Here is a 13217-nt window from a genome sequence, read left to right as displayed (position 1 = left end):
TCCTAGGACTTGGACGGGCACATATTAGAGGGCTGATATAGTTAGAATGAATGAGTGAATGAATGGATAAACCAAAAAATGGGTGCAAAAATAACCAGGTCTGGGTGGCATTTCTCGCTCAAAAGATTGTCCAGTCTTTCTCCCCAGAGTCAGTGTTTCAGAACGTGAATGAAGAACAGCCGCCCACCACCCAGACCTGTGCTGCACAGACGTCCCCAGGAGTCATGTGGTGGTTCTGGGTGAAACTGGTTGTGTGCAGACCCCTTTGGCCGGCTACCCAACACCCAGACAAGACCAGGGACATGGTAGACAGTCTCATCTGTCCTTCCTTTTCAGCTTCCTTCTTCCTTTCCCTTCTCCTGAGTCCTCCCTCCCCAAAGGTGCCACTTGTGACTCCCGGGGGCATTTTCCGAAGTGGATCCCAGACTTCGGCAATGAGCTTCACAGTGCCACTCGTATGACAGAACCAAGGCCTCCCGTGGACCTCTTCCTCTGGCCTCCCTGCCCGAGTTCCACGGGCATCAGGAAGGACACACACTCAGGTTCCCTGAGGTTTCATCGGCAAGTCCAGAGCCAGGTCACAGGGGTCAGGATCTGTCTCCATTTGGGCCTGCAATCAGGAACGAATGTGGCAACAACTCCGGACTTGCTCTTCTAGTGCTTTTTTAAGAGACCTTTAACCACAGAATTTTTATTAGCTCACTCTCTCGCGCTCTCTCTCTCTCTTTGTCATTTAGCAAATGAGAAAAATCTCCACAAATTGAAACCAGATGTGTTTGCCTGGGCTATCAAAAGCTACAATGTTTTTATCATGTTCGTTTTTATTTATTCAGTCTCCTTAGCTCCCTAGTCATGAGGCTCCAGTGTTTCCTCGTTATTTTGAAAACCAGGAGATGTTGGCATGTGGTGAGGTGCTTCTCCACCAGTCCCGTAAGCTGAAAAAGTCTAGATGCTTCTTTGTTCAGAGAAGTGGGGGAAACATGTAAAATGAAAATCTCTGTGCCATTGTCATGCATTCAGTCAAATATGCCACCCTGTTTATATAATTAAGCCCTGATATAGCTCCTAATTGTGAAACTGGCATAATTTTGTATCTTATTAAAATAAGTGATATGATTAGAACAGTATGATGCACACCGTATGACTTCCTACTTCCATGTATAAACTGGGCCAGGTTTTCATGTTGTCTCTGAGCTTTTACGCAGTCCAGCCGTCCCAGTGAGGCCGTGGGCATGTGGAGACCACCCCGTGCATTCAGCATCATTGACATTCATGCAAGTTGGCACCACACCCACTCACTTGGTGTTCAGACCCATAGAGATTCGTCTATTCAGCTCCATCCCAGGCAGAGGAAAGAGAAAAATTAATATTCCTAAGTGGAAAAAGACCAAATAAGCTGCTGAGAAAAGTTACTTTCAGTTATATCTTAACCACTTATGAGGCACGCATGCGAGCAGTTAATGGCAAAGAGGATGAAGCCCAGAGGGGGTGCCCAGACCAGCAACAGCCCCTGGGCCACCTTGCAGCCCCGAAAACTCAATTAACCTGGCAGGGCCTTGCTCCTCTGTTCATTAGTATTTATTTATTTGATTTTCTTAAGCTTGCTTTTTGTGGTAAAAGCACAAAAGTAATCACCTCGGGGCACAGGCACAAGAGAGTAACAATTAATTAAAATACATAAAACAGACCTGAGATGGCCAACAGCCTTGAACTTGGAGACAGCCAGATAAGCCTTTTAAAAGGCTTATCCCCTGAACTTGCCAGATCTGCAGGAGGAGGCCAAGATCACGGCAATGAAGAATTCAGTAAGTGGGGAGAGAGGCTTCAGCATTCAGAGATCTCGGAAATTGTTAGCAGTCATGCCTGGCTGACCAGACACTGCGTACAAAACCTCTCTTAAAACTGGGGATAGTTCTCAGCTTTCGGGTCACTGTTGGAACTACTGAGAATTTGGAAGAAGAGCAGGTTGAGAATCAATGCATTCAAATAAAGCACTGACACTCCCCCCTGTGTGCTCCCCTCAACTCAAGCCAAGCCAGGACCCCTGCCGTAGGTTAAAAACAGGCACAAGGACTCAAAATAAGGTTTCTCCGAAGAATTGGCACTGTCCGGGGTGAGGGGAAAAAGTGCAGTGGGGAGCTTGTTCTCTGGAGGAGTGCCAGCAAAGACGGAGACCTGCTCTGTGCCAGGGACCATGCCAGGTACTTGTGCAATAGTTCCTGGGGAATAACACCAGGTCAGGAGGGGCCACGAGCAGCAGGTGAAGCCAGCTCAGCCTGAGCCTTTTACATGGAAACACTTGCACAAGACTGCCTCCGCAAAGCCCGCCATCCCCACGGGGCTGCACTCGGGTCCTTCCATTCGCCCGCATATCCCGGATATCAGCCCCTCAGCAGTGTCTTCACTCTTCTCAGTGGCTACAGTTATAGGCATCTATAAATGTATTATTTCCTGACTTTGAAAGATGCCTGATTATGCATTTGAGGTTGTTGCCCGTGATCTGTTACCCCAAGTATGGATTCAATAAATAATCTTTATACATATGCCGTGTAAACGTGTCTCTTGAGGTCACGTTTGTAGAAATGAAGTCACTGGGTCAACAAGGAAGGGCTTCCTGAATGCTGGTGCACACGTCGCCTTTCCTGGAGGTCGTACCTTTACTGAGCACTCTCCGAGAACAGGATTGTCACGTGGTATCACGGAAAGTCGACTGCTAGCTGTGGTTCTTTGCCTGTCCTGGCCTCGTCCCACAGAAGTGTCTCCAGGCTACCAGCCCATACAGTCATGGGGCTGCACCCCCGGGTGAAGCACGGACTTGTATTCCTGGACTCACACATCCTGAATACTTGAGTCCACGGGGGCAAATTTCAAAGAGGGAATCTCTCTGGTCTGAGGTCTGCCTTCTACAGCCCCATTTCTTTCTGTGGGATCTGTCTTTTCTTTGGGTGGTTCCTAACCAGCCATTCTTTCTTTCTCTTTCTAAGGTTGCAATCTAGACTTGACTGCTAGACAAACACAGGAGAACACGCTGCCCCAACATCCATACAAGATCCACAAGTGCGATGCTTGGTTACTGTATCTTTCTCTCTCTAGTCACTGTGGCTTTAAAAAAAAAAAAAAGGTGTCATGTTTAATAAAAGGCCCTTGTCATGCTGACAATGCTGCTAAGTTTGAATAGATAAACATTGACAGAAAGTAGATGGGAGCCAGCAACAGGCAAACATTTCTGCACAATACGAGAGGAATCTAGGCATCTAAGAGCATCCATCAAAGAGCCATCAGGATACTGGAGGGCTGAGGTTGTGTTGACTGGGGAGGCAAGTGAGCCTTCTCCAAAGATCCAGGGACCCATGGACCTTTTGAACAAGCAGGTTATCTGATGTTTACTCAGAAGCTACTTATGATGCTCCAATATAAGCTTCCTCTTGGTCCCCCTATGCTAAACCATTGCTAAGGTCAATCACCGTTTTAAATGTTGAGGGTGGGGACAAACCATTTCTTGGTTCCTGATTACCAAGTCCTTTCATTATCTCTAACTAAATCACACATCCAAACCCTCCTTTGTTTCTCATTCATAACACATCTCATTAACTAGCAGGGGACATTTGTTTATTCCTTTACTATGTGTCTCCCCTCTAAAATATAAGCCCTATAATAACAAGCAATGGTGTCTACTTCCTTTGCTTCTTTGTTTCCATTCCTTAGAACTATTCCTAGCATATACTAGGTGCTCAATAAATATTTGTGCAATTGACCAAGTAAGCAAAGAATGACCACAGTGAGTGGAAAAGAAAACATGAACACATTCAGACATTGTTTAAAACTCAGCAGACTAAAAATTGAAATGTCCCAATGTAGCTGAGAAAACATCTTTTTTATAAGGAACAGAGTGAAATTAAAGTCTGAGGGTTTAAATTAAGGGAAAAAAACATTGGTCCTCTTATCCTCATATTTCACAGACTAATAGCATTCGCAGACTTCGGTACTTAGAAGGATTTTATGAATTTCACATCCTCTGGAAAGACATGACTTCCTGCCACGAACAGGGAGGGTGTGAGTCCTGGTCCAGATAACCATGAGCATCCATGAGTAATTGTGACCGAAATTCAGCCTTGCACTGGGAAGCAGGCTTGCATCGCTGAGGTCAGCAATTGGCTCTTCCATCTTCGGTTTCGTGCCAGCCCAGACAACTTGGGCTGCACCAGAGATAATCCAGACTGTGTTCACACTTTTTCTCTGCTATGGAACAGCAGAAAACATCCTAGTTCGTGGGGAGTAGGAACAGAGACCTGACTTGACTGCAAGAGTTATCTGCATTTTCACCATCAAAGTACGACTTTTCCGCTCACCCTTCCCCATTCTCCCTTGTATATTCAGAATGGCCATCGCTGCAAACTAAGAAGATGCCATTAGCCAGATATTGAGGTCATTAACTCCACCCACACAGAAGGGCAGGGAGGCTAAAGAGTCACATTCAGGCAACCAAAGCGAAGTCTGAGCCGCAGTCTCTGGCCCAAGTAACCCAGAGCCACCTAAAGAGAAGCAAGAAGCTGAATTGCTATTTCATGGCGCAGCATAGACGAGTTGTGTGAACTACTCAGGATACCTGTGCAGACAGCCCCAACTTACTTGAGAGTTGTTCTCACCTGGGCTTTGCAAAGACCATGGAGATAAACAGTGTCAGTGAAAAAAGTTCCATAGACACCCATCCCAGTGTGCGCGTACCCTCATCATGGGAACGATAATAAAAACATCGAATTCCTCGACAGTCGGCACCAGTGAAACATCCTGGCATTGTTTGTTGGAGAGAATTCGACATGAATCTGTTCAAATAAATTAACACTCTCGTTTTGACTGTCTTTTCTGGCAGGAATAAATAGTTCACCATGCCAGTTCATGAGCTGACCTACGAGATTTCTCCTGGAAAAAAAATACAAGCTATGCAAAGTACTTCGTTATATTTTGACACCGAAATAAAAGTGGTTCACTTTTCTTTTTTTTTCTTTTCTCCTAAAACCTCTTGTTCTCTTACATTCCATATAACACAAATGTGATAGCGATTGGAGGAGGAGGAAGAAAGGAAAGGGAAAACGGACAGGAGGCATGTGGGAGATGCTTATTACAGCTTATCAAGGGGAGAGAATAACACCTCATTTTCTATATTAAAAAGCCCAGGAAACAAATCAATCAACCATTCATTTAGCGATTCTCTCTGAACGTCCCACATCTGGTATTACAACATAGCCTGTACCCGTCCACATTTCCATACTACTTTTTTTATGAATAAAGTCAAAATTAACCTAAGAAGCCAGTTTCAAAAAAAAAAACTGGAAATGGCAAGTTGGACTACCTTTTCCTAATTTTTCTAACTCTATGATGTTCTGCTTTTTGATTGGGGATTAGTCTATAAATAGTAAAATCTTAAACATACAACTTAATGAATTTCTACCTATGCATAAACTCATGTAACACCTCCCAGGTCAAGACATAGGACACTTCCAGAGAACTCAGAAAGTTTTCTTGTGGGACCTCCCAGACAGTACCTACCTGTTACCCCAGGGCTAAACATGACGTAATTTCTTTGATCTTCATTCAAGTGTCCTCACTCTTGAAATTTATGTACCTGGAGTCATGCGTTATTGTCCTCTTTTGGGTCTGTCTTCTTTAGTTCAGGGTGACACGTTTGAGGTCCATCCCTCAAACTATCGTTGGTTTATTATTTTTAATCCAGTGTAGTAATCTATTGTACGAACACACTACAACATGTTTATGCATTTTCCCACTGGTGAGCATGTGGATGGCTTCCAGTTCTGGACTGTTATGGAACAGCTGCCATGAGCGCTCTGGTGCAAGCCTTTCTGTGGACACAGGGACTCGCTCCTCTTGGGAATGACATTTCTGGGGGCAGAGATTTAACTTTATTAGAAACTGCCAAATAGTTTTCCAAGGTGGTTACACCATGCTCCTACTTGCTTTTAAAATGACCGAGTTTTTAACTGAAAACACTTTGCACCCACGTGTCCTGACCCCTCCCCTCCCACGAATGGTTTGTTCCCGAAATACAAACTAGTACATGGAAAGGTACCATGAGAGGTTACAGACTATGGAATCAGATGAGCCTCAGAACCCTGTTCTCTCACTTATTTATTAGTTTTCAGACTTGGAGTAGGACATCTTTAATTGCATCAGGGCTCCGTAGGTCTTTGTGAAACAACCACATGGTATCGACTTGCTCCATCGGTTTGTTGGGAGGACAAAGTGAGGTGATACAGATGGGAATATCCTGCTCAGGTTCAGACAGAGCCAAGCACTGGGTAAATGCTAAGCCCCTCTCCCTGCATTTCCTAACAAGCACCACCCCCTTCAGCTAAGTTTTGGGGTCTCTCCCTCTCTCCTATTTCGCAGGGGCCTGAGGAGGAAGGAAGTCTAGAAAAGAAAGACCCTGAAGTTTATAAGGTCAGGGGGCCAGATACGGATCCGAATCCGTCTTGCCACAGCAGAAGGGAGAGTCTCTATTTACAGTAGGACCCAGATGGAAATGATTTGTTCAGAACCATCTTATTCTTGAGTGTGATATTTGTCCACATCATAAAACCACAGGCTACAATGTGTCTGACATTATACCAAGTGATATAACCCGTCCTAATGATATTATAATAAATCCCAAATGAGGCGGCCATCACTCGGCAGCCTTTTCAAAGTGTTCCTGAAATAGTTTTTACAGAACAAGGGATCTGTGTGCCAAATGCAGGCGCTCACATGAGGCCGGAGGAGTCAGCTCAGGCTTACACAGGAACACAGCTCTGGCTCCATTCTCGGCTGGGGACGTTTTCTTTTTATATTAATCTATTGGCTCTTTATGAAAAAATCAAAATACTTCTTTTTTTATTTTTTATATGAAGGATGAAATTGGACATGTTCTAAGTGCAATAAAATGTCCCCCAGGGTGCTTTTTTTTATTATTATTCTTTAAATCAGCAGTTTCTGTGTCTCTTCATTAGTGAAAGCCAATGACCTTCATCTTGGCTTCACCTCCCCCGGTGCTCAAAGAACGCTGACCACATTTCCTGCCATTCTGGTGGTGAAGGGGTTGTTTTGCTCTGTTTTTCTGCTCACATACATAGGTATGTTTCTGAGACACCATGTGATCTGTTTCCACCAGCCTGGGGAGCTTGCTGACTCAGACACCATTGAATTTCTTCTAGGACAAATGTGCAGCCCTTTCTGGCTTTAAAGGCGAGAACCACAGGAAGCCCTGTGTCTCCCCTAATGGGGTTGGAAACACCATCTTGCTGAACTGTGGTCTTGCAATTAGGAGGACCTGGAGCAAGAAAGAATATCTATTCCACCTCACTCTCACCATCACCAACAAGCCACCACCACCTCAACCAGCATCCCTGCCTCTGTGTCCAAATCCACAGCCCATGTGTTTATCTCCCTCATCATTTCCCTGCCCGTCTTCCCTGCAATCATCAGCCTTCTGGCCATCTCCACTGCAATAGATCATCTATGGTCAGGATCTTCCCATCACACCTCTTTCCTCTCCCTTTCCCATCCCATGTGGTTCCATCAGTGGTCCAAACTGTGGGTCCAAGACACAAGTATATGAGTTTTACAGTTACTGGAAAAGATGGCATTCTCTTAATTCTCTAGCTAAGACCACAAGGATGGATGAGGTGAGCCTAAAACTGCTAGGGATCACTTACTGCCTCTGGGCAAATTAAATATACATTTTTTAATATGGCAATTACAGCATACTGGAAATTAAATAGAAATCTATCAGTTTTACAACTGTAAAAATATATAACATCTCCTATATCTGTTTGAAAACATAGAGCATCTTAGTAACAACCTATCAATAAATGTGGAGGGCATTTATTAACAAACAGTAACACTTTCTACCAGACATGAAAAAAGTCATAGCATAGAAAAGCACACCATTTTAGTACTTGGTAGTATGGGTGGACTTTCCATTATTTTAGCCCCATTAAGTTACGTGACTTCAACCTGTATGAAAGGTGAGGGCAGGACAGCAGCCCCAGTGGGTCAAGGGTGGAGCGTTAAGCCAAAGAAGATTATTCTCCAGCCAGAAGCTCTAATGTCATTTTCCCCATTAGGTTTTGGGCTTGCGTGGGACCCATTACTTCTTTCTTCTTTCCTATTTCTCCCTTTTGGAATGGGAGTGTCTATCCTATGCCTGTCACACTATTATATTTTGGAAACACATAATTTGTCTGGATTCACAGGTTCACAACGGAAGACCAATTTGCCTTGGGATGAATCATACCTTGAGTCTCACCCATATCTTATTTAGATGTTATTTAGATGAGACTTTGGAATTTTAGACTTCAGAGTTCATGTTGGGATGAATTAAGACTTTGGGGGCTGTTGGGATGTAATTCATGTATTTTGCATATGAGAGGAATGTGAGTTTTGGAAGGCCAGGAGTGGAATGCCATAAACTGAATGCTTGTGCCACCCTCTCCAAATTCATACATAGAAACCTAATCCACAATGGTATTAGGAGGTGGGGACTTTGAAAGATGACCAGATCGTGAGGGCAGAGCACTCATGAAGGGAATTAGTGTCCTTATAAAAGAGACCCCAGAGAGCTCCTCTTGACCCATCTGCCCTATGAGAACACTGAGGCACCCATGAATCAGGAAGTGCTTTCTCACCAGATGCTGGCACCTTGAACTTAGATTTCGGCCTCCAGAACTGTGAGAAATAAGTTTCTGTTGTTTATAAGCCACCCAGTCTGTGATATTTTGTTACAGCAGCTTGAACAGACTAAAACACAGACATGCTCCACTTCACCCTTATCATGCATTAACAACCCAATTTCTCATTCGTATTCAGGGTCCATTGTGCCAGCCAGCACAGGAACTCCCTTCCTTGTGGGTTCCCTGGCATGAGGCATCCAAAGAGGCCGGGAGCCAGTCTTGACTTCCATCTAAATGACCCATGGCTGTGGCCTCTGCATGAGAGCACCTCTCCCTTGGGCTCTAAATCTTCTAGATCAGGAGAACTTAAAATCATAGGAGCAGAATGCAAAACTTTTGCTCTTGGATCATTGGGGTAGATGTAAGAGGAGCTCATCCCCCCACCTGGCTGTGGAGAAAACCAGTGTCATTTTGGTCACTGGCATAGTGCCATTACTGGAGGACATTATTACTTCAGCCCCACAAATTGCTGCCACCCAGATAGTGCCATAAAGAGTCTTCAGAAAACTTATTCCAGAATTTCTATCGGGTCAGCTGATTAAGGGAGATGGAGAACATTGCAAGGCCAGTGAATTTAATGGGTATGAACCCATTGGTGATGGTTATTCTCTGTCAAGTGACTTCTTGGTCAGAGGTGATGCCATGTGGGCCACTGTGATGGTGAACAAGGCTTTCTGTGAATTCATGCTGGTTTGGGCATAAGCAAGACAGGCAGAGAAGGCAAATCCATGTCCAGAGCAAGTGTCTATTCTAATGAGAACAAAGCACTGCTCCTTCTAAGATAGAAACAATCCAATGTGATCACCCTGTTACCAGGCTGGCTCCCTGGGGATTGGTGCCATATTAAGGACTCAGAGTTGGTTGATCCTATTGGCAGGTAGAGCACCAGACAGTTGCTTTAGCCACATCAAGCTTTGTGAATGGGAGTTCATGTCACTGAACCCACGTAAAACCTTCATCTTTGCTGCCACGACTATTTGGTTGAGAGATACAAACTTGCAGTTGACAAAAGTGCCAAGAGATTCCTGGGTGACATTTCATTGGAGCAAAGCAGGAAGTAGGGAGCAAGGCTAGTAGGAATCAGGGAGACCCAGGCTTTAGAGAACATGCTGGATTACCCAGAGCTTCTGATTGTGCATGGTTAGGTCAGAAAAGCCAGGGTAATGTCAATATCTTTCTCATAGAGTATTCTGGAAGCCTCTCAATGACCACAGAATCTGTAAGTGACGGCTGAATACATGTGCTCCAACAGCCCACTCAGCAGGCATTCCCCAGAGGCGAGGACTTATTTGGTCCCACTCACTGATGGCATAATTTGGGGGACCCACAGAGAGAAGCAAAAGCATCAGCGCCAATGGGGCTCTCCTGTGGCCCATTCTCTCCTCTTCTCTGTGGCCATCACAGACTATTGATGGCTCCTTGGTAATGGACCTCCCAGAATACCAAATCAAAGCAATGATGTGAGCTCTATACTTCCCCCTCTTCTACTTCAGCAAGCTTTTAACTTTAAAAGCCTCAGAGAAAAAGGTTCTCTTTTGTTGTATATTTCAACCCCGCTGCTCCTGACATGGTACCTAATTCGTACTACTTGCTAGCACAAAATAGCCCTTAGTAAGAGACTCTCCTATCCCTGCCCCCAGTCTTCACTTGTCTTTCGTCTGCCTTCTCTCCGTCCCATGAAATCACATAGCAAGGGAATGTGTGCTCCAACCTTGGGACCCTTAACACATCCTTCTGGCCCCCTGGAAGCTCACCCCCCTCTAACAGCAGTTAGGGTTTGGGCAACATTGTGTGGGGGACATGGGCCCTACTGGAGGTCAGAGAGCTGGCTTCGTAATCCAGGCTCTGCCAAAACTTAACATCTGTGCTTCCTAGTCCATAAACTGGAGATGAGAACAGCCCACTAAAGGAGCTTTGTACGGAGTAAAGATGCATCAACTTGTAAATAACAAAACTATTTTTCAAAGACAAGCAAGCCATAGTGCATCAAAGTCATAGCAAAGCCAGGGGAGATGATGGCTGCTGCACCAGCTGTGGGAGGTGACAGAAAGCTGGCCTCTCTGGGGGGAGGGGGGGGGGTCAATTCCAAAGTTTGTTCTTGAAATTGCTCTTTATGTTTTTCAAAGTTATTGTTTCCAAGATATGTTTATTTTAAGAAAGGGGAAATTATGGTTATATTTTGAGACCCAAATCATAATTGCAAAGACCTACATGCTCAAAGTGTGACCAATACCACCTCCATCAGATGAGCTAGGGTATTATTTAAATGCATATTCCCAGGCCCTGGTCTTGACCTCAGCTCTCATGTTTGAAAACTGGCTTAATAGTGGCTCTTACCTAAAACCTTGGTTAAAAAGAGTTTAGCTGGAATAAATGAACAAGTGAAAAGTGAGTTGTTTGCAAGGGGACGGGTATAATTTGCAACTGGGTAAGATGACCCATAACTCTCACTCAAATCAGGCCTCTATCACCTCAAATCCCTGAGGATGTCTTGAGCTTCAAACAACTAGCACAGTGGCCCCCATTCTTGTCCACAATATACCCTGGCCAAATGTGCAGGAATTGGACCCTGTGTTGGGCACTCAGCCAAGGCTGGAGCTGTTAGGAAATAAGAATGTGTGTATTTATTGAGGAAAATTAAAATGTGCATACGACTTTGCACAGAGGCGATTTATGAGGTTTTATGGAAGTGTCACCAAAAGGCCCACTCAGTCACTTACAATGTCAGGTCTACAAACACCTGAGAGCTCAGGCAATAAAGCTCCCTAATGGAGTCGGTGAGAAGGCCATGGTTGTGGAGGGGAGTGTGAGCCAAGTGGTGCAGGTGCCTCCACCTGTGTGTTGTGTGCAAGTGTATAGATTGGTGGAAGTCAATGTGCACATACTGGTGGGTATGCATATGTGTGGGCACTGTGAGTGAGTGGCGTGGGTCACCCCAGGGGGTACTGTGCCACAATGCAGAAGTACACCCATTACTCACCCTCCCTTCAAAGGACAGCAGAGAATTGGCTGCCCCCAGGAAGGCTTAGTCATCACTTGCTGCTAAGACAAAAGGCCTTGCTGATGTCAAGAAAATCAAACTTTCAGGGGAAAATACCTCTGAGCTGAGCATTTGAGAATGAGTAGAGTCTGGCCACCAGGAGGAAGAATGGGGGCCCAAACTCCCACCCTCTCTACTGGACCTAAGCCCTCTTCATACCAGGTATCTGGAGTTTCTGTGATTCTGTGAACCAGCCCCATGCCTATTGCTCTCCTGGGAACACTGCCCCATGTTCTCTGTCACCTGCCCAGCCTTCCTGCCAAGCCCAACAGAGCAGATATGGGGTCACTATTTCCCAAGGTATGTTGTTAAAGAGGAAGAGAGGAAGGGGAAGAAGGAAAAGGAAAAGGAGAGGAAAAAAGACTTTCAGGGCAAGTCCCTAAACTACTCAGAAGCAGTCTTTGTAAGAACAGCGTCAAGATGCCAAAGACAGCACAGCCTCCCAGTGCAAGAAGGAGGGGTCCCACTTCCTCTCTCCCTTCCATTCTTCTGCAGCATGAGGGAATCTTACATTTTGCAAGATCCCTCTGGTTGCCTGGGGTACGCCATCATCCATGTATCTTCTTGCACGTGACAGAAGTCACTTCCCTGCAAGACAGGAAGGAGCTCAGGACAAGTGTGGTTTGTGAAATGAAACCAGTCCCTTTGGTTTTTTACTCGTGGTGAACCAGAATGGCCGGCCCAGCTTGGAGTCAGAGGTTAGGGGCCAGGAGTCTATGAATACCAGTCATGTGCTACATCCTCGGCTGGATACTTCCACCTACATTGTCTAATCCCCATTCAAATTCTAAAAGGGAAAATTAGCAGAACCCTGACATGGACTAACTCTCTGAGGAGCCAAGAGGCTGCGGCATCTTTACAAAGGCGTAAGATGGGGAAGGGCAGAGATGTCTTCCACTTGGAACCAGAGGTCCCTCCTCTTGTTCCCCCAGCACTGACTATGTCCCACTCTCTTTAAACACAGCACCTGCCTCATCCTTTTGCTTGTCTTCTGTCCTTCCTTCTACCAAATTGTGAGCTTCTGAAGGTCTGGGGCCAGTTCTGCTCTCCCTACCACCAAACACCGCTCTGCTCCTCCCCATTCAGCATGGAGGAGGAAATGTTCATGGAAAAGATCAGGGAGGAAGAAAGAAAGATGGACATACCTGGGCAGTTCCCATTGTAAGCATCACCACCGCTTCCGACATCAGTTAAGATTCCCTGACGATGAGGAGAAAAACGGGAAGACCAACATCGCTGCAACCTAAGCCTTTTAGATTCACACATGCACATGCACATACAAGCACACGCAGAGTCTACCCTCACTTCTGCTCCCAAACATCCACTAGCAAGCAGAGAATATGACCATCAAAGGGTTCAACTTCAGGCCCTGGGCCCCGACTCTCAGCCAGAGCAAACACTGCCCTGGTAAAATGTCCACATCACCCTCCCTTTTAGTCAGGGTTACTCATTAA

At 45.4% G+C, this 13217-nt stretch overlaps 1 long non-coding RNA gene across 1 annotated transcript; it reads right to left on the bottom strand.

Annotated features, from left to right (window-relative positions):
• Positions 1 to 3866: 3866 nt before the first annotated feature.
• On the bottom strand, positions 3867 to 13072 carry LOC123815178. The gene is made up of 3 exons (XR_006785030.1): positions 12909 to 13072; positions 12275 to 12351; positions 3867 to 5898 (listed from the first exon to the last, which is right to left on the bottom strand). It is a non-coding gene; the product is annotated as an uncharacterized LOC123815178 (long non-coding RNA).
• Positions 13073 to 13217: the final 145 nt, after the last annotated feature.

The sequence above is a fragment of the Phyllostomus hastatus genome, unplaced genomic scaffold, assembly GCF_019186645.2.
Source record: "Phyllostomus hastatus isolate PE091 unplaced genomic scaffold, TTU_PhHast_1.1 phas_contig_17, whole genome shotgun sequence".
In the NCBI taxonomy this organism is placed as follows: Eukaryota; Metazoa; Chordata; class Mammalia; order Chiroptera; family Phyllostomidae; genus Phyllostomus; species Phyllostomus hastatus.
Note: the sequence above shows the minus strand (reverse complement) of the source record. Positions and strands in the feature narration are given on the sequence as shown.